The sequence below is a fragment of the Eurosta solidaginis genome, chromosome 3 (assembly GCF_040869045.1).
Source record: "Eurosta solidaginis isolate ZX-2024a chromosome 3, ASM4086904v1, whole genome shotgun sequence".
In the NCBI taxonomy this organism is placed as follows: domain Eukaryota; kingdom Metazoa; phylum Arthropoda; class Insecta; order Diptera; family Tephritidae; genus Eurosta; species Eurosta solidaginis.
This window is the reverse complement of record NC_090321.1, coordinates 285,667,245-285,691,960: the sequence shown is the minus strand read 5'-3', so window position 1 is coordinate 285,691,960 and position 24,716 is coordinate 285,667,245. Positions and strand designations below refer to the sequence as shown.

The window sequence follows — 24,716 nt, the reverse complement described above, 5'->3', positions numbered from 1 at the left end:
GTTGCACATGTACAACAAATGTCTCGAAGAACGAACTTTCCCCACCATATGGAAGACAGCACGACTGGTTCTCATTCCAAAACGGGAAAGGAGATCCCAACTCTCCATCATCCTACCGTCTCCCCTATGTATGTTTTACACATCAGGGAAATTGATGGAGAATCTCCTGAAGCAACGCCTCACCAGAGTGTTACAGTACGGCGGAGGAGTGTCTCCCAGACAGCATTGTTTTCGGAGGGGGCACTCCATAATCGATGCCATAGCAGAAGTTATAGACGCAGTCAAGAAAGCCGAAACAGCGTGCCACAGATCAAGACCTATAGTGTTGCTGGTCGCGCTGGACGTCAAAAGCGCTTTTAACTCAGCCAGGTGGGAGGACATGCTTGAGGAACTAGAAAGCACTTTCAAAGTACCGCATTTGTTAGAAATTTTATGGGACTACTTAAGAGATAGGTATCTAATATATGAAACCACTCACGGTCAAAAAAGGTAAAAATATCAGGTGGAACAGCTCAGGGTTCGGTAATAGGTCCCGATCTCTGGAATATAACTTCCGACAGTCTTCTTCGATTAGACATGCCAGAAAGCACCTTCCTCGTTGCTTTCGAAGACGACACGTCGTGGTAGCTGTGATAACAGCACCAAGCTGCGAGCTGGCACAGCTAAAATTAAACCGGGTCATGCGTAATGTAAATAGGTGGATGGCTGAGCACGGTCTCCAGCTAGCAACAGCAAAAACAGAGATCGTCATCCTCACAAGGAGACGTATTCCCACTACCAGGAACATGATGGTTGGGGACCAGCCAATAGAAACACTCCCTTCAACGAAATATCTGGGAGTGAGGTTAGAGAGCAAACTCAACTTTCCTGATCAAATAAGAGGAGCCTGCGGAAGACCTGCGCACACAATAGCGAATTTGAGTAGATTAATGGCAAACACAGGTGGCCCAAAGCCATGCACAAGGAAGTTGCTTGCATCAACCTCGGATTCTTTACTCTTATATGGTGCAGAAATCTTGGCGAGCGCAATGAAATACCGGGTATAACCGAGTCGCCCTCACCGCGGTCCAACGCAGAGGGGCGCTTTGAATAGCTTCGGCTTACCGCACGGTATCGGGTGAAGCTGTCCTGGTCATTGCGGGAACCATACCGATATATATTCTCGCTGAGGAAAGAAAAGCAATATACGACAACGAATCGCAAGCAAGTAGAGCTTCTGTTGCCATGCAGGCGCGAGAAGAATCCATTGGACGCTGGCAAGATCAGTTGAGCAACAGCATCATAGGAAAGTGGACTAGGGAACTAATCCCTTGACTGAATCCATGGTTGAAGCGACCACACGGAGAGGTATACTTTTACCTGGCCTAATTTCTAACGGGACACGGTTACTTCCGCAAATACCTACACAGAATGGGCAAGGTTGATAACCCGAGCTGCCTGTACTGTGGGAAAATAGACGATGTACGCCACACCTTCTTCGAATGCAGACACTTCTCCGATCAGCGAAGGAGGGTAGAAGAGGTACTTGGCGACCTATCCCCGGGCAGTGTCATCAATAACATGACCTGCCGAAGAGACAAATGTGATACGGTCAGCACATATGTGAGGTACATACTTATCAGTAAACGAGAAGACGGATGCCTACCCCATTAGCGTGAGAGTAGCCACAAAGCTCACGTAGCGCGCACCCGTACCCGAAGTAATGCTAAACGCGGTCCCAGGTACGGGGATTTGCGCGGGCCGTGGGATGTTAGGTTTTAGTGGGTAGGCCTTCATGGAAGAACGGAGTACTACACTCGGAGAGTCTCGCAGTGAGGCTTAAATATCCCGGTCGAAAAACAAAAAAATTAATCCATTTTGAAAACAAGTTTTTTTCAGTGCCATAATATTTTTTAATCATTTTTAGTTATCAATTTGTTACTGTAAATTCGTTTTTTATACCGAAGTGCTCGTTCATCATATGAAAGTGCCTTTGCTTTGCATTTACATATTTTGACGAATATTAGTGATACTAAGTGATACTCACATCACTAGTCTAATGCTATGTAAATGAAGCCACAACAACAATAAAGCAGGCAGTCACTTGTATCTACATAAACGAATCAATCATAATGTCTACACATATGTACGTACACGCATCGGAGAGAGACGCACAAACCCATGTATATATCTTATCTGAGATGCTCCCAAAAGTGGACAATTATCTGTGGAAGTATCACTCACATATAGACGCGCATATGAGAAGCTATAACGTGCATCTGTAGTTATGTTATAGCTGGTAAACAAGTGGCAAATTCTAGAAATAGAAACGCCTAGAAATAAGTCAACGAGGAAACCAAAAAGTATAAAAGCAGCAGCAGCTGAGGCAGGACGAATCAGTTTGATTTAAGCACGCTATCTGTTGAGCAGTAGAAGTGATATTGTGAAGTACGTTAATAAAGGCCATTTTGCATTATTGGATAGTGGAGATATTTATCCAACAGTTTAGTGATTCGAACGTTAGTAGAAGGTTGCAAATAAGCGGAATTTCCCAAAATTCGTTACAATATGAAAATCAAAAACTTCCATATGAATTTGTATTTGTAATCGAATTTGAAAAAGAAGTTTGATGGCGTAGCGCTTTTGAAGTTTTTCGATTTATTACATTTCTCTCATATTTCGCTACCAGTGTTCGGAGTATTTAAAACTATTACCTGAGTAAACGACTACGCCGGAGTAAAAATTTAATTTTCGGAGTATATTTTTTCTTCCTTTTTGAAAGCGGACGAACAACTTACATCAAATTTGAGGGCTAGGCAATCCCTTCGATTGCGTTTTTTCCATGAAATGTTTCTCAGCAAAAAAGTTATCTGCCTTATCAGATGCACATGGAGTCAGCCTAAAACGTGTAGGACAGCACACCACATTCTTGAAGAAAAGTGGGCTCTATCTCCCCGGTTATTTATCGCGAAAAAATATTATTATTATTATTTTCGGTTTAATATACATATTTCATGATTTTTTAATGACAGAAGGTTTCAAGACCGGGGCAGATTCCTATAGGAACAATAATGGCGACGTGGTAACTGACGTACAGAGTGTGAGGGAAGACGAACCCGATACCCCGATTGCCGATGATGAAAAACACGCTCCGGCATCCAACTATGGGGAAGTGAGAATGGCAATATCACGGCTAAAAAATCACAAGGTGCCAAGTAATGACGGGATATCCGCCAGGCGGTTCAAACATGGATGCGAAGAGTTGATATAAGATAAAGAAGCAAAAAAAGTGGGCCTTGCAGTAAGTGTGGACAAGACGAAGTACTTGCTGTCATCGTGGCCATTGTAGCCTCGTAACTGTTGACGGATATAAATTTGAGACTGTGAGGGATTTCGTCTATTTGGGAAGCAGCATTAAAAGCTAAAACAATGTCGGCCTAGAAATCAAACGGGGAATAACTCTTGCCAACAAGTACTTCTTTAAGCAATTGAAAAGTAAAGTTCTCTCTCGACGAACAAAATTCTCGCTCTACGAGTCACTCATCATACCTGTCCTGATGTATGGCTCGCAATCATGGAAGGTGTCGAGAGAAGTTGAGATGGCTCTTGGTGTATTCGAGAGATAAGTTCTCCGGAAGAAGTATAGTCCTATCCGTGATGCCGACGGAGAGTATCGAAGGAGGTATAATGCTGAGCTATATGAGCTTTTCGCAGATATGACGATAGTGCAGCGCATAAAAACAGAAAGCTTCGCTAGCTAGGTCATGTTATGCGGATGAACGAATACGCTCCAGAGGAAACAGAGGTTAGGTTGGGTTAGGTTAGAGTGGCTGCCTCCGCTGTCCGAGCGGAGACTCACGTAGGCCGTTGTGGCCCGTTGTGCTACCACGCAGGGGGCCCCTATTTCCTATTACCCTACTTTCCAAGAAGAGGAGAGTTTAGACCCCAATGGGGCCAAACCAGCGCGTTTGCCTAATGAAACGCAAGATATCGTTTGGGTTTATAGATTCAAGCTCCGCAAGGCACCCAAAAGAGTGTCTGTGGAGGCATTGGTACCTGGTTTTTGACAGTGCGGGACAGTGGCACAGATAGTGCTCAACGCTTTCTATCTCCTCCTCGTCCCTGCAGCTGCGGCAGAAGTCATTTGTCTGCAGGCCCATATAGGCACCGTGAGTGCCCATGAGACAGTGACCTGTAAGAAGGCCCACTAGTGGGCTTATAGAGATACGGTTTAATAATATCACCGATCGCGATCTCTTTTTATCCAGCTTAGGCCAGATTTGCTTGGATATACTACATGTAGGTTCCCTCGCCCATCTGGCGTTTGCCTGATCCGTGAAAAGAGATCGCAGGTGGTATTTGCAAGTGTTTAGAGGAGGGCTGGCCCAATCAGCGGAGGTTGTTGTTTGCAAGTTGGTACCTTCCCTAGCTAGCTCATCCGCAGCGCAGTTTCCTGAGATGTCACAGTGGCCAGGAACCCATATTATGCTTAGGTTGCAATTTTCAGCTAGTTTGTTGAGGGTTTCTCTGCACTTCAATGCCACTAGTGACGAGGTGTTACTGCATTGCAGCGATTTTATGGCAGCTTGGCTGTCAGAGAAAATTGAAATAGAATTGGTTACCTGTAGGTTAGCCAGATAGCGGGCTGCTTCCCAGATAGCTATGAGTTCAGCCTGAAAAACACTGCAGTGATCAGGTAGGCGAAAGCTCTCGCTTAGATTGAGCTTCTCCGAGAATATCCCGCTGCCGACTCTGTTGTTTAGTTTAGAGCCATCTGTAAAAACGGAGATTTCGTGTGATCCCGGCTCTACGCCGTTTGCCCACTCGTTCCTCTCTGGGATTCTTGTGGAAAATTTGTTGTCCCAGCAAGGGGGCGATGTTGTATGCTCCAATTTCAAGAAGGTTTCAGGGACTTGCTTCAGGATCCGGGTGTGACCAAACCTGCAATCACTCCATGGTTCGATAGCGTTGAGCCTCGCCGCGTTGCAGGAGGCACAGTATCTGCCATATAGATCAGTTGGGAGAAAGCATAATATGGTTTCAAGAGCTTTGGTGAGAGTGAAGGGAAGGGCACCGCTGGTGAGCATTGCCGCCATCCTCTGCACTCTCGTTACTGTACTCCTGTTAGATTCGATATCGAGTGCCGTCCACCATACGGTGACGGCGTAGAAGAGTATGGGTCTCACCACTGCCGTATAGATCCAATGGACTATGCGTGGCTGGAGACCCCACCTTTTTCCGATTGCCGACTTACAAGCGTAGAGAGCCATTGTGGCTTTCCTGGATCGTTCCTGCACATTTCGCTTCCAGTCAAGCTTCCTGTCTAGAATAACTCCGAGATATTTAACCTCGGTAGAGAGTTTGATTTCCTTCCCGTTTAGGGATGGGAGGGTAAATTCCGGTATACTGCGTTTGCGGGTAAAAAGCACCATCTCAGTTTTTTCACTGCTGATGTTGAGTCCGCATTCCATAGACCATGTGTTTGGTAGAATAAGAGCATTTTGCAGGAGTTCGCCAAGCACCGGAAGGTGTTTGCCGGTAACTGTCAAGGCTATGTCGTCGGCATATGCAATGACTTGGCATCCGGTGGGCCGTAGTATAGATAACAGAGCGTTCACCGTCAGGTTCCATAGTAGAGGAGAAAGAACGCCCCCCTGGGGGGGTTCCTCTGTTGGTATACCTTATTAACGATGAGCTGCCCAGCTCAGAGATAATGATTCTCTTGTTTAGAAGGAGCTCGACGAACTTCACAAGAGGCTCTTCCACCCCTAAAGAACGTAGAGATTTTGTGACCGCTGCTGGGAGAACGTTGTTGAAGGCTCCTTCTATGTCGAGAAAGATACCCAGCGTAAATTCTTTAAAGGCAAGACCCTTCTCTATCTTAGTAGTGATAGCATGTAGAGCTGTCTCTACGGATTTGCCCTTAGAGTAGGCGTGTTGTTTGTTGGAGATGAGTGCCTTATCGTCTAATGTAGGCGTCCAGCAATCGTTCTAGAACTTTTAGGAGGAAGGAGGTCAGACTTATTGGTCTGAAATCCTTTGGACTGTTGCCCGATATCCTGCCTCCTTTGGGTATGAAGACTACCTTTGCCTTGGTCCATTCCGTGGGGATATAGACCAGGTTGAGGCAAGCCTTGTAGATTTTAGCTAGCAGCGGGCTTATAACATCGCTTGCAGCTTGCAATTCAGCGGGAAATATTCCATCCGTTCCCGGAGATTTGAAGGGTTTAAAGAACTTGATTGCCCAGATAACTCCTTTTTCACTTACAATGTGGTCCAGGGGTTGAAATGGCCCTGGGTTAGATTGCGTGTTTAAGATGTATGGTTGAGATCTGCAGCCCGGAAAGTGAGTGCTGATCAGGGTTTCGAGAATTTCCGTACTAGAAGTGGCCCATTCTCCGCTCGTTGTGCGAATGCAGCTTGGAGGTATGGGGTTTTTGGAGAGGACCTTTCGTAGGCGATTGGCCTCTGAGACTTCTTCGATGTCATTAGTGAAGTTCTTCCAGGAGTCCCTTTTGGCCTTCTGGATTAACTTCTTAAAAGATTTTAAGGCGTCCCTATAATGGGACCAGATTCCCGTGCGCTTAGCCTCGTTAAAGAGTTTTCTGCTGTTTTTCCTCTGCTCGGAGATTTCTTGGTTCCACCAATAGGGTTTCTTCTTTCCCCTCACCTTAATCTCCGGGCAGGCTACTGTGAAGGCAGCGTTACACGATTTGGTGATAAGATCTACTGCTTCTTCTATTTTTGACGATGAGTCTAGCTCACCGAGAGAAGCAAATGTTGTGTCTAAAGGAGGCGCTTCATCAGTTGTTAGCGGTAGGCTCGGCCTACCGTGAGAAGCGTTCTTTAGGAGAGTAGAGGATAGGACTTTTTTATAAAGGTTCCAGTCCGTAGGTCTCCTATTCCTGTAAGCCAACCTAGGCGGTGTACGCAAGAGCAGAGTGAAAATGATATACATATGATCAGAGTAGGAGTTTTCGTTGGAAACTTTCCAATTTTTGACAAGGTCAGAGAATGCCCCAGAAACTAGAGTAACATCTAGAACCTCCTTCCTATTTGAGGTGATGAAAGTTGGTTTGTCTCCAGAGTTGCATATACTTAGATTGTTACTTATAATAGAATCAAAAAGAGACTCACCCCTACTGTTAATGTCGGTAGAGCCCCAAGCAGTGTGATGTGCATTGGCATCGGCCCCAATTATTATCGGGAACCCTTTATTGTGGGCCTCCCGTACCGCTTTGCAGAGCCGGTCCTGCACAGAAGTTGGGCGATCGTGCGATAGATATGCGGACATCAGCCAGATTGTTTGCCCCTGTAGCTCGAGGCTAATACAGGTAAAGTACTCGTCGCTAAAAAGAGATAGTAAAATAAATACTAGATTTTTCTTTACTAGAATACAGGATCTGATTCTACCTGTCACGGGCGGTGTCACCAGCCGGTAGTCCTTAGAAAAGAGTCCACAGACCTTGCTGCCAACGACCCAAGGCTCCTGGACTAGAACGACGTCCTCATACGTAGTGCTGAGGCGTAATATTAGGGCAGCCGAGGCTGCCTTAGAATGGTGCAGGTTTATCTGTAGTACCTACGCGCCCGTTACGTTTCGTTTGTGGCATCGACGTCCATCCTCTGCTGATCCGCATCGTCGGATGCCTCCTCTACGATAGTATCGTCGAATTCGGCATCCGACGGGTCGGATTCCAGCAAAAGCTGCTCGTCCATGCCCGTAAAGAACTGGCCCGCAAACTCAGATACCGAGAGTGTATCGCTCTCGGCATCCGGAGTGCTACGTGCCAGTTCGATATCGGCCCCATGTCCACTCAAGGTGTTGCATAGGACCGTGAGATTCAATGTGGCGATTGCGGGTTCGCTCGAGGCGGTATCCCCGATCACCAGATCCTCCGGAGCGGTGGCGGTCCCTTCCGCAGTGTCATGGGCAGCAGATCCACTCAGGGTGTTTCTGTCTGACCCCTCGCCCTGCGGTACAGGCTCACCCTCGTCCGGTGTTTCCTCCTTCGCACCATCCCGTCGAATTTTCAACGTGATGGAGTAGAAGCCGTAGCTTAATACTCCACCACATTCGTCAAGCCAAGGGAGAGAAGCCTCGTTTATGATGAAACCAACATAACGCTGCTTCGCCCTTGTCTCGCCGACCCGGACTATCCTCCAATCGCTCGAAGGCAGCCCCGGATTCGACTCCGCGATGGTATCAAGGATCTCGCCAGGATCCGCTATGCCGTCTGGGACCCAGGCCCAGGCTCTCGGTCTGTTCGGAATTTCTTCCACACCGACCGCATCCAACCTGGCCCCAGGCCACAGCTGTCCCAGCGAAGCTATGGCGAGTTTGTAGAGCTTGCACGAGCGCTCATCGGCGCAGGAAACAAGCTTGACCCTACCCTGGTACCAGCCGGCATCACGGATAGTGGGAGCCGGCCCCGGATGCTTGGTCATGATGTCCTTAAAGATCTTGAGAAGGCCGTTAAGGACATCCTTCCAGTTATCCGGGGTCATTTTCCCATCCGGGTGACCGCGGTTCAAAACCGCCAGCGTAAAGTTGGCCTTAGCCGCCTCGCTGAAAGTTTTGGTCAGGGCAGGGGGAGTAGAGGCCGAAGGCCGGTGCCTTTTGGGATCGCTCGAGGCATTTCCCATAGACCTTTGTCTCTTAAGGGCCGGCATCTTCGGGTCAGAAGTTTGTTTGGTGGCAGAAGAGGAAGGGGTGGGGTTGTTGTTGCTGCTCTTCTTGGCAGCAATAATCTTCCTGGCCCAGGCCAGAGAACTTTTTTGCTCTGCCGTCAACTTGTCGCTGGGAGAGTTGCCAAGTTTCTCAACGATTTTGACGGCATTGCGAATGTTCCGCTGGTTGCGGACCGAAGTCGGAATTCGCTTATTTGCCTTGGAACCCTCAAGGGGTTCAGCCGGCTTGCGAGGTAACTTTGCAGCGGTGGAGGCAGTACTTTTGTCCGTGGAGGATTTAGTGCTGTTACCAGCCACCTGCTGACAAGAGGTGCCCGGTACGGGCGTGGGACGGGCCTCCTGTGCTTGCTCAGTCGGACATAGCTTTCCCTCTTTGGGGCTAGCTTTGCCGGCTGCTGCGGAATTGGACTTGCCCTCAAGGGGTTTAGTTCTTCCGCTACCTTGCACAGTTGGCCGAAGATTTTTTTGTTGCCGTGAAGGCCTGGTCGGCGCCGTCAGTGCGGTTCCCGACGAATTGTGGACTTTTTTAATGCCTAGTCCAAGGGCGGCATCTTTACCCGTGCGGGGATCCGAGGCCAGGTTTTTGTTATTCATTAAAATATCTTGTTCTTTAGTTGCCTACTAAGGTGAGACCGTTCGGCAGCCTGAAGTTAAAGGGATAGGGGAAACAATGCGGTCGACTGCGGTAGAGCCCCATACCGCAGCAAGTCGCCGTTACTCCCGGAGGTGGACCGGTATCCGGGAGGCTCCGTAAGAATACAGTCGGATGCCCCTGACTGCAAACCATCCAATGGGCACGGAATCGCATAACACCCTGGATTAGGGGTGGACCACCTTTTCAACTGGGCGCGGTCCAGTTCCCACCTTGAGGCCACGTTTAAAAACCATTTCCATATGCCTAAGCTATTAAGGAGCTGGGGCACAAATGGAGATAATTCCTAAACTTAGCTAGCACTCCCCTGGAAGGGGAAACTGTTGTGCATATTACCAGCCGGCACCCTCTGGGAGGGTTCAGCCCAAGGATTTGCGCCAGCCAGAGGAAACAGAAGACCTTCACTGAGTTGGGAGAGACAATTGGAAGAAGCTTTGACCTCGTTTGGTGCTCCCAATTGGCGACTGTTATCGCATAATAGGGTTAGCTGACCTCACTGACTCAACGTACTTCATTTCTATATAAAATTTCAAAAAGTGCTGTATGTTGAATTTTAGCAGGATTTACAGATCGCGTCCGGACACATTTTTTACTTCCATTTTACTCCTTCTATTCTCATTCCGTAAAATGTGAACAAACATGTCTTAAGACACGATAAATGAATTCGTATTAGCTTTTCATACGTATGCAATGACAACCAAAGATATTAGGTAGTAATACTATTTAGTTTTCGGCGCGACCCAAATAAACCTTTGGAAAAAAAATGGTGTAGGAGGTAAAAGCGGAGCAAAATACTCTGATTGAAATAAATTGCGAACATTGCGACAGCAATGAAACATGCTGTCAAAAGCGTGACGTCACGCCGAGAAAATTTATTTCCCAGCCAACTATGATTTCGTTGCTCTCTAATTTTTTAATGCGCGATCTGCTAAGATACTTATATTAGCTTCACTTATATGTATGTATGTATAGATGTATGTATGTTTGTTTGTAACTCTCTAGGATATCTCCTTGGTGGTACTGATAATAAAATGTTAATATTGCCCGATATTGTTGTAAGTGTAATTTTTTGCTTACTTGTTAATACTCCTACGTTATTTTATATATATGCGGATTTCAACACACAAAATTTTTGTTTCTTTATTTAATTTGGAAATAAATAGTGTTGCCCCTGAGGATGCTGGAATATACAGCGAAACGTCGGGCATAAGGTGAAGTAATCGTTTTATTTTCACCAGTATAAATTAAAACAGCTTAGCTTACAAATAATATTATATTTATTATAATTTTGTTTTGAATTCTTTGTAACACATTTATCCTTCGAGCAGTACATTGATTCCATATTGGATTAGGGTAATTTATTTATGCCATAAACAAAGATTCGTACAACAACCATAGATTCGTACAACAATATCCTCTAACGGGAGTCCAAAGAAACTTTCAGTTTCAACATAATTGGACCAGAGTGGGAGGGGTGCTAGAGGTGTTGGTTCCACATTGCAATTAAAGAGTTAGTTAGTGCCATGTGGGGACACATTTCAAGCAAGACATACATATGTACATTATGTGTGTCGGAGTTGATTCTGGATAGGTAAGAGTTTAACCTGTTACAGTATCCAGATCGAAGTTGAGCTAGAGTGACGCGCATGTCCCAAGGGAGAAAGCTTTCCTCTTTTGCGAGTTCAGGGTATTTATCTTTAAGAACTGGGTTCGCCGGGCACTTCCTGGCATAGAGGTTCGACGCCTTTTTGTGGATATCACTGATAATCCGTTTGTGTTTTTTGTTCTTCATACGGCTGTGCTCTCAGGTGCCGTAATGCTTGCGGAGATGACTTTTTAAGCCCCTGGGAGGTGTGGCCTCTTCAATCAGATATCTGTTGGGACTCCCAGGTTTGTGGGTATTCAACAGAAACTGTTTGTTCAGAATTTAATTTCTCTCGCCTCATTGTGTAGGTTGTGTTATGGAGACATAAGAAGACAGCCCGTAACGGTTCTCAGAGCAGAGTTTTGGCAGGGCTGTATTTTCTTCCAGTGAGTAACCTTCAGTCTTGGCGACCATAACGGGGAGGCGTAGCATGCAAGCGGCCGGTCGATTGCTTTGTAAGTGGTAATGAGCGTATATTTGTCTTTGGCCAAAGTGCTGCCTACAAGAGATTTGAGGATTTTATTACGGCTCTGGATTTTTGGTACAATTTCGGTAGCATGGTTGCCAAAATTTAGATCCTGATGGAACGACACACCCATTTTTAGGTGTAAGACTGTTGGTAGCGCATTTTCAACGACGTGGATGTCCAATATGGGCGACATTTACCGTGTGTGTGTGTTTTTTTCTCGGATGTTCTGGCAGCGCACTGCCTTCAAGTGGCCCGATGAAACCAGGCTAACCCTGTTCATTTTTTTTTTAATACAAAATTTTTATTCTAATTTTATTTATGTTTGTAATTTATAATTTTTAGTTTTTATTATTTCCAAGTCTTTAAGAGGCAGTGGCTTCTTAAGCGTCGAGATCCAAAACTGCTGAGCTGAAGAGAAACTCATCAGCTGAGAAATATTGTTACACAAAATACAATAGATTAAAAGTATACTTACATATTTTTAATTATTAAGAGAAGATAGAACCGTTTTTTTTTCATGGCAAAGAGCGAGTCCGAAACATCGATTATTTTCGAATAATAAATGGGTTTAAAATCGATCCAATTAATAGTTATAAATATGACTCGTAGCATTTCTCTACGACTTGCAAGGGTAGGAAGATTTATTAGTTTTAACCGATTAGTGTAAGGAGGAAGATTATACGAAGAGATTTCTCAAGGCGAAAAGTAAAAACTGTTTTTGAATTGATTCTAGCCTTTCCACATGAACTCAATAACGCGGATTCCAAATCATCGATCCATATTCTAATATCGGCCTCACCAATGCTGTCTTTGTAACATAAGGATCGCTAAACTCTTTTGACCATCTTTGCACAAAAGCTAAAACTCCTCTCGCTTTATTGACTGTGGCATTAATATGAGGGTTGAAACTAAGTTTGCAATTCATTGTAACTCCCAAGTCGACAAAAACATCAACGGTTTCCAGAGTTTGTGTAAGAAGCTGGCTGTACGTTCCCGTTACGTGAAAAACACATGAATTTACATTTTTCTATGTTGAGCGGAATATAATTCGCCATAAACCAAGTAACTAAGCAATTCAAATCCGACTGGAGTACAGAACGTTCTTCAACCGACGCGTATGACTTAAAAAGTTTTACGTCGTCAGCATAAATTAAAATTTTAGAATATTTTAATTGAAAAACCTTATTTCTGAAATTTTGATGTTGCTTTGCCCGGGGTGTGAACCCAGGGCATACGGTGTGTTAGCCGGAGCACGCTACCATCACACCACGTTGGCCGCCATTGTTAAAATTACATTGTGTTTTGTTAGCCGAGTTCGTTGCCTATGATTTCGTACGTTATCTCAAGAGAGGGATGGTAAACGTCTTCTGGGTATGTCGTCAACAAATGCTAAATCTAAGATTTTTCCATACTTATTCCGAAAGAAGTTAATCTGATTAAGGCAAAGATCAGTAATTCCATCCAAAAAGTCGTTGTTATGCACCTTGGATGATACGGGGACTATATTGTGATCGACGGTGTTCCAAGATATATGTGGCAGGTTAAAGTCGCCTAATAAAATCATTGAGTCCGTGGGCTTTATCATCGAATTGACTGTTTGTAACAGTGAAATATGGTGCATATACACAGACCAGAAGACGGTGGAATATAGCAAACGGCTAAGTAAATATGACCCCGGCCTAGTAAAAGATTCGGATGCATACAAACTCGATGGAATCAATTGCGGGTAAATTAACATCTTCGGATGGAATTGAAGAATGTACAGCAAGCAAAACACCACCCCCGGTTCTATTTAAGTGGTCATTTCTATAGGTCTGGTACTCACCACAACAAATTTCGGAATTAAAATCATTCGGTTTCAGCCATGTTTCAGTAAATGCAATAACATTATAGTTATAGCGAATGGTTTTCAAATATAAGTCAGTTAATTAAGAATTTAAACCTCTAACGTTCTGATAGTAAATGTTCAAGCAAGATTTTAAATAGCCTTATATTGCAAAAAAGATCGCCGAAGGCAATGTCAGGTTTCGCGAGGCGAAAAAACTGGAAAGATCAGGGAGATAGCTGTTTACCTGTGACCATTATCATACAGTCATCGGCATAGGATACAATGGTGACTCCTTCTGTTGGCGAAGGGGGCTTTCATATGTAGATGTTAAACAAAAGCGGGGATAGGACACCACCCTGTAAAGCTCCTTGTTTAATTCTTCTGGATTTAGATTTTAGGTTCCTGAATTACACCGATGCTTGCCGATCAGACAGATAATCTACGGTCCACTTTTTGAGACTTGGAGGAAGGGAAGACCCTTCCAAGGAATATCAGAAATAGTGTATCCGCTAATTACATAGGGTCACTCCTGTTCTTATTTTTTGTACGGAGCTTTTCTTTCCCCTTATTTCTACGTATTGCTCCCGGTTTAATGAAAAATTCTCATATATTTTCAAATGGAATTGCGTAAAATTCAACTGTTTCATAGAAATCGAACATAATTCATCAGATGCGCAACAACAAAATCTTACAGGTTATTTATTAGGAAAAAAATTAAATGATAACATTTTCACCACACACACGCATAGACATAAATGTTTGTAAGTTAGTACCAATTGCATGAGTTATTATATTTAGTTTAATCTAATCTTAACCAAAATTTTATGCAAAATTACCGTATGTAAGGCAATAGTAATGAAGTGGTGCCCGTTAATGGTTAAGCGTTTGCCATTTGTAAAAAGAGTCAAGTGGCAATTAATGAACAACATTAAAATTAAATTTACTAGGTAAATAAAATAAATCTGATTCATGTGTGTTCCTGCGTGCAAAAAAATATGATACTGCTTACACTTTGACTCACTTTTGAAGAGTTAATTGGTATATGCACGCATAATTAAAAATTAGTTTTGTAAACGATACGTTGTTCACAAAGTATGAGTAATTTTTTGACATTTGCGGTGCTCCTCACTACTTTTTTCCAATTTCACACATAAACTTAATCGAATCACAATTTTGCTTAATGAAATAATTAAGTGCTGCTTTTCACACAGGACTACTTGCTTCATTAAGCGAACATCTGTCAGGAGCACCAAAAAATATTACACAAAAGTTAAAATAGATAGCAGCCATTACCTGCTAAACTATTAAAATGAAATGCATGCGCAACTGCTCATAGGCAACATCTTATCCAAATGTGTGCCTATTTTTGAAAAGGCCATATTCAGCCCAATTCTAAACAAAAATTCCGTGCGAGTTCTTCTCTTCTCCCATTCCTCGTATTCTAAATAAAAATTCCTTGGGCGTTTTTTCACTTCTCCCTTCCCTCATTTCTGAACAATGTTTGAAAAAGCGGAAACCGGTTATGGGAGAAAATTAGGTATTATGAATGTGAGTGAGATGGAGATTTCTCTGCCATTTCTTAGGAGTTTTTTCACTTGTTAAATTAAAGGTAATGCATAAAAATAGTTAAAGGAAAGTGGTTCTTTAAAAAAAAACACTTATTTGTACAAATTTGTGCTAAAATATGTACATTCTACCACAATATTCTTTATTTTAAGTCGAAAAGTATATCATAAGCAACGGAAGAGCTCTTGGTATATTTGATGCAGCCATCCAGAAATTGCGCAAGGATGTTTTAAGAAGGCTTGAATAGATTTTGGCATATGACGAAAGACGAATTCAACTCGACTTGGCCGCCAGAAAATTGCTTTGCTGAATGCAAGCAGGCAACTCCGGCGGATTTATGTTATCCCGCCGTCTTCTTCTTCTTATGCTCCTCTGTTGATTTTGCTTGGGCACCAATTCATTACACCTTTCAGTGAATACCATATGAAATGCAATACTGTATTGTTTATATTATTTTATTTCGTAATTTCAAACAAATTTGCAACAACAATTAAACTTTTAAATGTTTTAAACAAAATAAGAAATGCCAACGAAATTTCAATTGACAAAACAGCTGACTTCGAAAATTCGAAATTCCTATTCCCCAATTATTGTTCTCCCTAGGAGAAAAGAATAGGGGAAATTTTTCCGAGAGAATAAAAAAATCCGCTAGAATAAAATTCCGAGGGAATATTTAGAATTGGGCTGATTATCTTTTGCTGCAAATGCAGCGAAAATTAAATTTTGAATTTTTTCGTGCTTTTCTATTTTTCGTAAATTATTGAAAACAATTTATTTCTGATTGTCATTTGTTTCATTCACAGTAAACTCTGACCCGTCAAGCAAAACGTACTAGATTTTTTACTTTGTTATTCTATGTTCAAACAGAAAAATTAATTCAGGCAATTTCGATTTAAATTGATTGGTGTTCATACAACTCAATTTAGCTTACACAATAGTAATTTGATAGCTGGTTGGCTCCTCTCTAAAGCAACAACATACCTTTGTTCAGACTGTCAAATTGTGCGTGTTGATATTAGGTGAAGTGAATGGAATGAAAACATAAAACTTTGAAATTTTTGTGTGTTGTAAGAAAATGTGTTCAAAGTTTTGGTTTCATTTTGAGTTTGCCATCTTCTTTTGACAATCCCTACTCCAGTGAAATGAAAAAAATTCAAGATCAGCTGAAGTGATGAGCCAACCATATAGTTGAGCCATGCGTAACTGACGTTTAAATCGACTGAATAAACACACTTTACAAGGTTGCATTTGCAGCTTCAAACAATTTATTACGCAATTTTTTTTAAATTGGCAATTTATTATTACAATTTATTATATGATAAATTGCGTAATAAATTTCCGAAATGGTATAAATTGCCAATTTGGTGTGTGTTTGTACATAGTATTAGGCATTCAATAAAGCAATAATGAGATAATTAAGAATTTGTATTTTGTGTGGAAGATTGAGTTCATTAAGGGCCTTAATATCTTATAACTTGACTAATTATTTCATTAACAGTCTGTGTGAAATTGGTATTAGGTTCTACTTAAAAAGGAAATATCAGTATACATATATGTCAAACTTGAAAATATTTGTACAGAACTTGGAACGAAGGGATGATCGAGTTCGCTCGTTTCTAATTTGAAACCAGAAGACCTCCTCAATCGTTTAGTTGGTCATTTCGTTTTGCAGATAAAGTTTTCGCTATCTGTAGCCAATTTTTTGTTTGCACTTACGGATACAATAGGTAAAACAAAAATATTTTGTGTTCTGCTGAAGTTTCTTTTTATGCAATTTAGAAATTGTAAAATTATTCGCTCAATGTCAGAGCTTATTAAAGGAACTTTATTTTCAATGTTTAGAGAAGTACCTATTACTACCCACAACTTTAAAAATTTCAAATATCCTCAGGACGTCCTGATGTCACGTTGTTTAAATTGTTTCCCAAATTATTAAAAAATATAAATTAAAAATTGTTTCAAATAAATGTTATCATAAATTTAAACGCAATTAGGGCAATCCCCGATTAAATCATACAAACAGACAAAATTGGTTAATTCTTTGTAGCTCTATAAATACAACAAAAGCAAAAATACCAGTTTCGTTGAAACCACCACCAACAAAAAGCATAACTTTAACACATGATTACCTACAAAGTATGTACTGTGCAAAGAATAAAATATGCAAGAAAGGTAATTGGGATAAAGTTTACAACAACTAAGGCATGACGTGGCCGAATGCGTTTGTACGAGTGCGGGTTCAAATCCCACTCCCGGGAGAAAAGGCTTTGAAGAGATTTACAAGGTATAATCGAAACAGCTGCCCGTCCTGATGTCACGTTGTTTCAATTTTCCCAAATTATTAAAAAAAATATTCGTATTTACAATCAACGATTTTCCCGCTTATTTGATTGTGATCGAATTTGATTACTTTTTTCGTGATTGTAAAAATTATAACTTACAATCAACTTACAATCGAAAATTGCAATCAAATTTGATTGCTTTTCTGTGACTGTAAAAATTAGTGTATACAATCAACTTTATTATAAGCACTTCGTTCGCAATCAACCTGATTGCAATGAATTTAGATTCGCAATCAAATAATGTGATTGCATTTATAATATATGCAATCAATTGGGACTTGAATACATCATGTGTATTTCTAGCAGTTTTTATGTATACATATGTATATATGCATACGTATAATTAAGTAAGTTTGGAAAACACTTTATATATGCGACCGCCGTGGTGTAATGGTAGCGTGCTCCGCCATCCACACCCAAGATCCTGGGTTCACGCCCCAGGTAAAGCACCATCAAAATTTTAAAAACAAGTTTTTTCAATTAGAAGAAAATTTGTCTAAGCGGGATCGCCCCTCGACAGTGTTTGGCAAGCACTCCGAGCGTATTTCTGCCATGAAAAGCTCTCAGTGAAAACTCGTCTGCCTTGCAGATGCCGTTCGGAGTCGGCATAAAACAAGTAGGTCCCGTCCCGCCAATTTGTAGGAAAAATCAAGAGGAGCACGACGCCAATTGGAAGAGAAGCTCGGCCTAAAATCTCTTCGGAGGTTATCGCGCCATACATTTATTTATTTTTTTACTTGTTAATTGCAATAAATATTTATTGTACAATCAACAATTGTAGCCGAGCAATTCTTCCAATCAATGATTTTACCCGAGACGTGCCTGCAATCAATGACTGTAGCATAAAGGTGATTGCAATCACATTCATACAAACTGTTGTAAGGTAAGTGCCCCTACTTTCGTGGTAGTACGTTATTTCGTGGCATTTCGTTTTTTTTTTTCCAAACAAGGAATTGGGGGAGTGTTTCTTTAAACTGAAAATTTCATAATAAAGATTGGTTTTTATGGTATAATAATTGATATTTTACTAAACTAAAACCTAAAAATTAAATATCAAGCAATATAAAGTTGGAAGCTCGGAAAATTAGCCTGTTGTAAGGAGGCCTCTTAAGTAAAGTGTTAAGGAGTCCAGTGTATTTTGTTAAGCCTGTAAAAATTGTATCGGTAAATTTTTTTATTTGATAATTTTTTGGTATTTAGTGAACATTTCTTAAAACATGTTACTGCAAAACTCATTCCAATAATTTTTTTTAACATTTTTTTTTTTAATATTTCTAACCCACGAAATTAGGAACAAACTTTTTTTGTGGTGTATCTAATTTCGTGGGTACCATAATACTTTACGTAATATAATACTTTACGTTTTTCATATTTTCTTTAACATTTCATAAGAAACCATATTTTTTAAGTATTTTAGTTATTAAATAACCCCCCGAGGAAGATTTTGATGTAATTTCGTGGAACACTTTTATTAATCTATTCGTCAATATTTTAATCAAAAAGCTCTGCGAAGCACAACATTTTAACGAAATAATGGCATTATAGAACTTTTGTTTATTCAATAATTTTTCGTTTAATTTAAAAAAAATGTATCAAGATTTCAACTTCTTTACTATTGTTTTGAATGAATATTGATAATAGAAAAAAAATTTGAATAGAAACCTCAAATTACCGCTTAAAGCGATACCACGAATTTACGTACACCAAATTTTGTGCATGCCCCTAATTTCGTGGTATACTGCGCATTTACATTTCAGCAGGAAAGCACGCATTTTTGGAGTGGAGTTATTTATGCGCGTATTTTTTCAAATAAATTTAAGAAAACTGCTTCAAACTTAATTCGATCTCTATTCGCTGATTATTGGGTTAATAACTTAATTTTATAGAAAAAATGGCAAAAGCTCGTTACACAAAAGAAGATTTGACAGAAGCGCTTAATGGTGTCACTAATGAAAAATATAAAAAAACAAATATAAAAAAAAAAAAATATTTAGTAATAATAAATAAAAGTAATTTTTAGAAAAGTATCAAGTTACATCAATTGAATAAATTTTGTTTTATTGTTTATTTTTGTTTTAAACCTTTTTCATTTAATGTTAATTATTTCATATCAAAAATGTCTATAGTTCTAAGAAATCTTAGATTTAATGAACAAATACAAAACAAACAAAAAATCAAAAAGAAAATAACAACAAAAAAATAAAAATAAAAAGTTTTTGAAAAGTACGTACGTTATACTAATTTTTTTTACTTATTTATTTGGTCTTGAAACTCTTTCTTTTCATAAATAAAATAACAAAAAAAAAAAATAGTTTAAATTTTAAATTTCTGAATATGAATTTCAGTAAATGAATTTATGTATCTTTAGGAATTTGCCCTTGAAACCAATGATAACTATTTTTTTCCATAAAATTAGAGTTTAATTAAATTCCACGAAATTAGGGACGCTTTACCACGGAATTAGGTACATTTAGGTACTCGCACATTTTGATTTATATAAATTAAAACGTTTTTTAGTTTTATTTGAAAGTAGGTGGAAAATTATCTTAATTGATCAGCTAAATGGGAAAAATTTACTTTTTTAGTTTTCCTTCATTTGTTTTAACGCAAGAGAGGTAGAAAATCAGAAAAATCCTTAGTACCACGAAATTAGGGACACTTACCTTACATAATGATTTTTGTATAATCAATTATTGTGCAATCAACAAAAAAGTCATCATAAATATAATCACATATCCCTAAAAGCGAATGTGATTGCAACATTTATAATACTGTGGGATTGCAATCAAATTTTTTTCCAATGCAACAGCAAACGCTTTCCAGAAACAAAACAATCAAAACAAAAAATTCACAAAATAGTGTTTACAAACAAAAAACCAAAGATGTGATAAAATTAGATTGTGAGTGAAAATGTTTTATTTCCATTTTGTTTGAATGGTTGAAAGATTTGCAGCTTTTACTGCCGAGCTGACGATATAACAAATTTATCGAAAACCAGGTTCGGTCCCAAAAGGCGAAAAACATCAGTAGATGTCATTACGTAATTCTAACTTAAAAAAAATGTATTACTACAGTCTAAAAATGATTGTAAAAATGAAACGATATCAAGCATTATCAACGAATTATTACAGTTATACTTTCATACATATCTAGGTACCTTTGTGCCTGTGTCTCTACTTAATTAGACTTCACAATTAATGTCCACATGGTGTTCACTGCAATTAAACGTAGCTCTCCATATATGCATACATACATTCACATACATGCATACGTACATATTGCAACTACACCCATACATTCATTAAAAAGATGCATATTATGAGATGTCTTCCTTGATTTAGAAAACTAAAGAATATGTGCTGCATTGAGAACAAACAACAAAGTTTGCCAAACAATTAAAAAGTCATAAAGAACTTTGCTTTTCTTGGTGCACAATAACACTTAACTTATAAAATTAAACACAAACACATTCGTAGGGATGTGTGCATTCGAAAAAATGTAAATATTTTCCCTTATATATTATACGTTCATACATTCATACATATAAGCGCAAAATTAACGAAGAAAGAAACTAATAACCATTTTCTTATGAACGTCAATATTTTTTTAATTCATTTTTTTTTTTATTATTATTTGGTCGAGTATGGGCGTAAAGAAGTGTGAATTAGAGCACATATCTTGTTTGATCGTATATACATATTAGAGATAAACGCCGCCGCCGATTTTGGTCGTTTTTCGCACGCCGCCGCCGAATGTCAAAAATATTGGCGCGGCGGCGTCCGGCGCGTTACTATATTTTCTCGTTTAAGACTGTTTAGGCCATTTATTGTTCATGTCGAAAATTGGTCGGATATGGTCGAAAGTGGTATCAACGGATGCGCATGACTGCCAGTTATAAGAAACTAAGTAATTGAGAAATTTAACTCTTTCTAACTGTTCAAAAGTTATTTAAAAAAACAGGCGCCTTCGATGTCAGCTTAACACGGATGTCGCATCACCCAATTTACCAAGTTATTAAAACAAAACACTAAAAGAAAAGTTATATAATAAATTTATATGCTCACTTTGCATATTTTTGTTTTTCAAAAAATTAAAAATGAACAACGAATTCAAATAAAATGACCCACGGCGAACATGTTTTCAAATTGTCCTCAAGTTGCTAAAAAAATCAAAATATCCAAAAAAGGTGCCGATTTTTAATAAAAATTTTATATTCCGATTGGCTGAATGAATAAGCGAAATCAGTGATGCAAAATCCTTTGGTAGGATCTCCTATGAAATGATTCTTACCTCATACTTAAGTTGAGGATATATGTACGTATGAGAAGGGCTTACATTCAAACATCTGTTGTTTATTTGCGAAACTATACAATAGCGGCTGAAATGTTAATTTTGATTTTCACATTTCATCATTCAACAACCAAGTCTCCCGGTTTGACATTTTCTAAAGTTGGCGGCCCTATATCATACTAGTCCCTTGGAGTGAATCACATTGGATATAGCCTATCAACCAAGTTTAAATATCACTTACACGTTACGGCTCCTTTTACAAATGTGAATACGAAGGCACATATATTTACCAGGTGAGGCTTTGTCCTTCGCAAGAACACTCAAAGTTTCCCAAGACAGTCGAACTAATGACCGTGAGTGCTACTACCCTAACGTAGCGGACAGTCGAACTAGTTTGAAAACTGAAGCTATGCGGTCATCCATAATGAGCTCTTATATCATAAGGCCAGTTAACATCTTTCAACTTAAAATCGGTCGACTTTCATTCTAAAATATCGTTTTGATTTAACAAAGACTATTGAAATCAATGTTGTGAACACAAACGTCTGCAAACTTTGGTCTACGTTTTAAAAATGTTATCCAGGGTCCTTGTAAAGCTTTAATTATGTAGATGGGCCGATGATTATACGATTTTCACCCATGAGTTACGCAATGATATCCACTTAGACTGCTTATGATTTCGAGGGCGGCATCCTTGGCCGAATAGTCACTCCCTAACGTTTCATGGTGTTTCTCTGGTGTAGCTCGGCAGCATAGCGCGTCAAAAACATCCGTTAGAAAGTCTTCGTAGTTACACCTAGAGCTTCTAGGACGAAGTTATGAGTTCGAAGTCGCAGTCCTATAGCTTCTGTGCCGGTATATGGTGTGAGGCCAGGAGGCGTGGTAGCGACTGGTGGTCGGGATTGCTACTGTTCGCACATCGGGAATTGTAGCTCTTAATCATCGGGGATTGTAGCTCGAAAAAACTGGATGCGCCCTGTGCCACGAGAGTCATGAGTATTAATAGACCATTAATAGCAACCGTAAGTCGCATTTGTGCGTGACCGCCAAGAAGCCACAAATTATTTAAAGAAATTGTGCGTACGCGACGATTATTAGGAGTTAACCCCAGGTGAAACTACGCTTTGCACGAGATATACAGACAAAAGTGTGACCATTTTATGTATCCCTATTTCTCTTCAGCAGACGCAGCAGTACCAATTCCAAAGACCGGGGTTAAGTTCGAAGCCCCTCTGGTGAACGAGGGACAATCCATCCGCAAGGAGCTACTCCTGAAAATTTTTGAACGATTTGCGAGATTTTGAGGCAAAGCCCCGGATCTTTCCGAAATGGCCAAGACGTTGATTTCCTTAAATACATACAAACAAAACGTTTCCTAAATATTATTTTTTTAAATAGAAAAACCAAGCTTTTTAAAGTAAGAACACCGGCGTACGCCGGCGCGCCGCCCACGCCGCCTCCGCCGGTATATAATAGAGCCTACGCCGCCGCCGCCGATAAAGTGATCAGCGTAAACCTCTACTCGAGACCCTAGTCACCCAGGGGTATGAAAATGACCCTCTACTAAAGCACTCATCAACAGCTTTCATTTGTTATCCATATGTATAAACACATTCTAGAGGTACCCGGGTCCACGTTTTGGCCTATATCTCGAGACCCTAGACACCATGGGTACGCAAAATACCCCATATCAAGACCCTAGCCACCTAGTGAAAAAAGTCAGACGTTGGCGGATTCCCAGACCAACCCAATATGCTCACAAAATTTCATAAGAATCGGCTTGGCCGTTTCGGAGCACTTATGCCTCTAACACCGTGACACAATAATTTTATATATTACATATTACCCCACACAGTATTTATTACTCTATACTTTTAATAATCTTTTCATAACAAACTTGAAAATACTTTAGAATTATTTCTAGTAATATTGTTGAACTATCCAAAAAAAATGCAAAAAGCGGACATTTTAATGTTGCTAAAATATTTCCACAATATTCCAATAACATTAGTTGTAATATTGGAAGCTGATAGCAAATAGCAGCTGGGGGCCTACTCTGTATTGCGATGCGAAAGAAAAAATACGCGAAATCGCAAAATCGGTACTCTGTATCTTGACATTCGCATGTATATTTTGACTTTCGCATTCACATTTTGCCCATTCGCAATTTTTCTCCCTTTTCGCATTGCCGGCACTCTGTAAAGCGAAAGCGAATGTCAAACAGCATTCATTTTCGCAATTTTCTTGCTACAAGTAATAGGCATTCGCATTGTTCAAATATGTAAGTATTAATTGATGATTTTATAAATTGATATCTTTATATTCATTTAAAAATATATAGGACAACTCAAAAAACAAAACAAACACAAAAGCAACAATTTGTAATCCTAGTGGACTTAAAATACATAAATAAATAACAATTAAATCGAAACCACTTTTTTATAAAGCATTTCTATTTGAAATCATGTCATTTTTTATTTGTTCTCTGATACAACTAGCAATATTTCCCATTCTATGATTTTCCACGTTTTCTGTATTTATCACGTTCACTTCTTCCAGTTCAATTTCTGAACTGGGAGGATTTCTTCATTTAAATCAATCCTTTCTTCATTTAAATCGTTCCATAAAGCTACAGAATCCTTTTTTTAATTTGTTCAACAAAAATTAATCGTTTGCCGAAATTGTAATCGCCTTGTTTCTTTTGTTCTCTTTCTTTGAGTTTGGTCAGTGATGCATACTCAAGCAAAAAATTAGCGAAAAATAAAAAAGCGACATTGTTAGCGATGCGATAGCGCTACAGAGTTCCAATTACCTTTCGCATCGCAATTTATTTTCGCATCGCACTGCCTTTCGCATCGCAATACAGAGTAGGCCCCCTGGTAAGGTCGTGCGCAAGGGGGAAGGACTCAAACCCCCCATGGGCTTACAACGACTGAATTTTTTTTCATAAAAACTGGTAGATGGAAGAGGCTATTTGTTGACTGATAACCAACTATGTTATTTTTTGCTTTTTTTCATTTCAGTCAAAAGGTTGTAGTATACAACATTGCATTGTACCCAGTGCGTTGCCAATGAAATATGAAATAAATAAAAAAATATTTCATTATCGAAAAACTAGTCTTGACAATAACCGATGCTTACTATGAGATGAGCTTCCATATGTTCAAAATGCCCCCGCCCTCCATAGACAATTCCTGCGCTCGCTCCTGACAGCTAGTGCTCTTTGTTTTGTCTTAATTTATTTTAGGCCTAAA

The 24,716-nt window shown here is 39.9% G+C and overlaps 1 protein-coding gene across 1 annotated transcript in view; it reads right to left on the bottom strand.

The window, feature by feature from the left end:
* Positions 1-23,397, bottom strand: part of RYa (RYamide) — a 76,929-nt gene extending 53,532 nt beyond the window's left edge. The window contains exon 1 of the mRNA XM_067776920.1: positions 23,309-23,397. The gene's annotated coding sequence lies outside the window, so the exon portion shown is untranslated. The remainder of the gene's footprint in view (positions 1-23,308) is intronic.
* Positions 23,398-24,716: the final 1,319 nt, after the last annotated feature.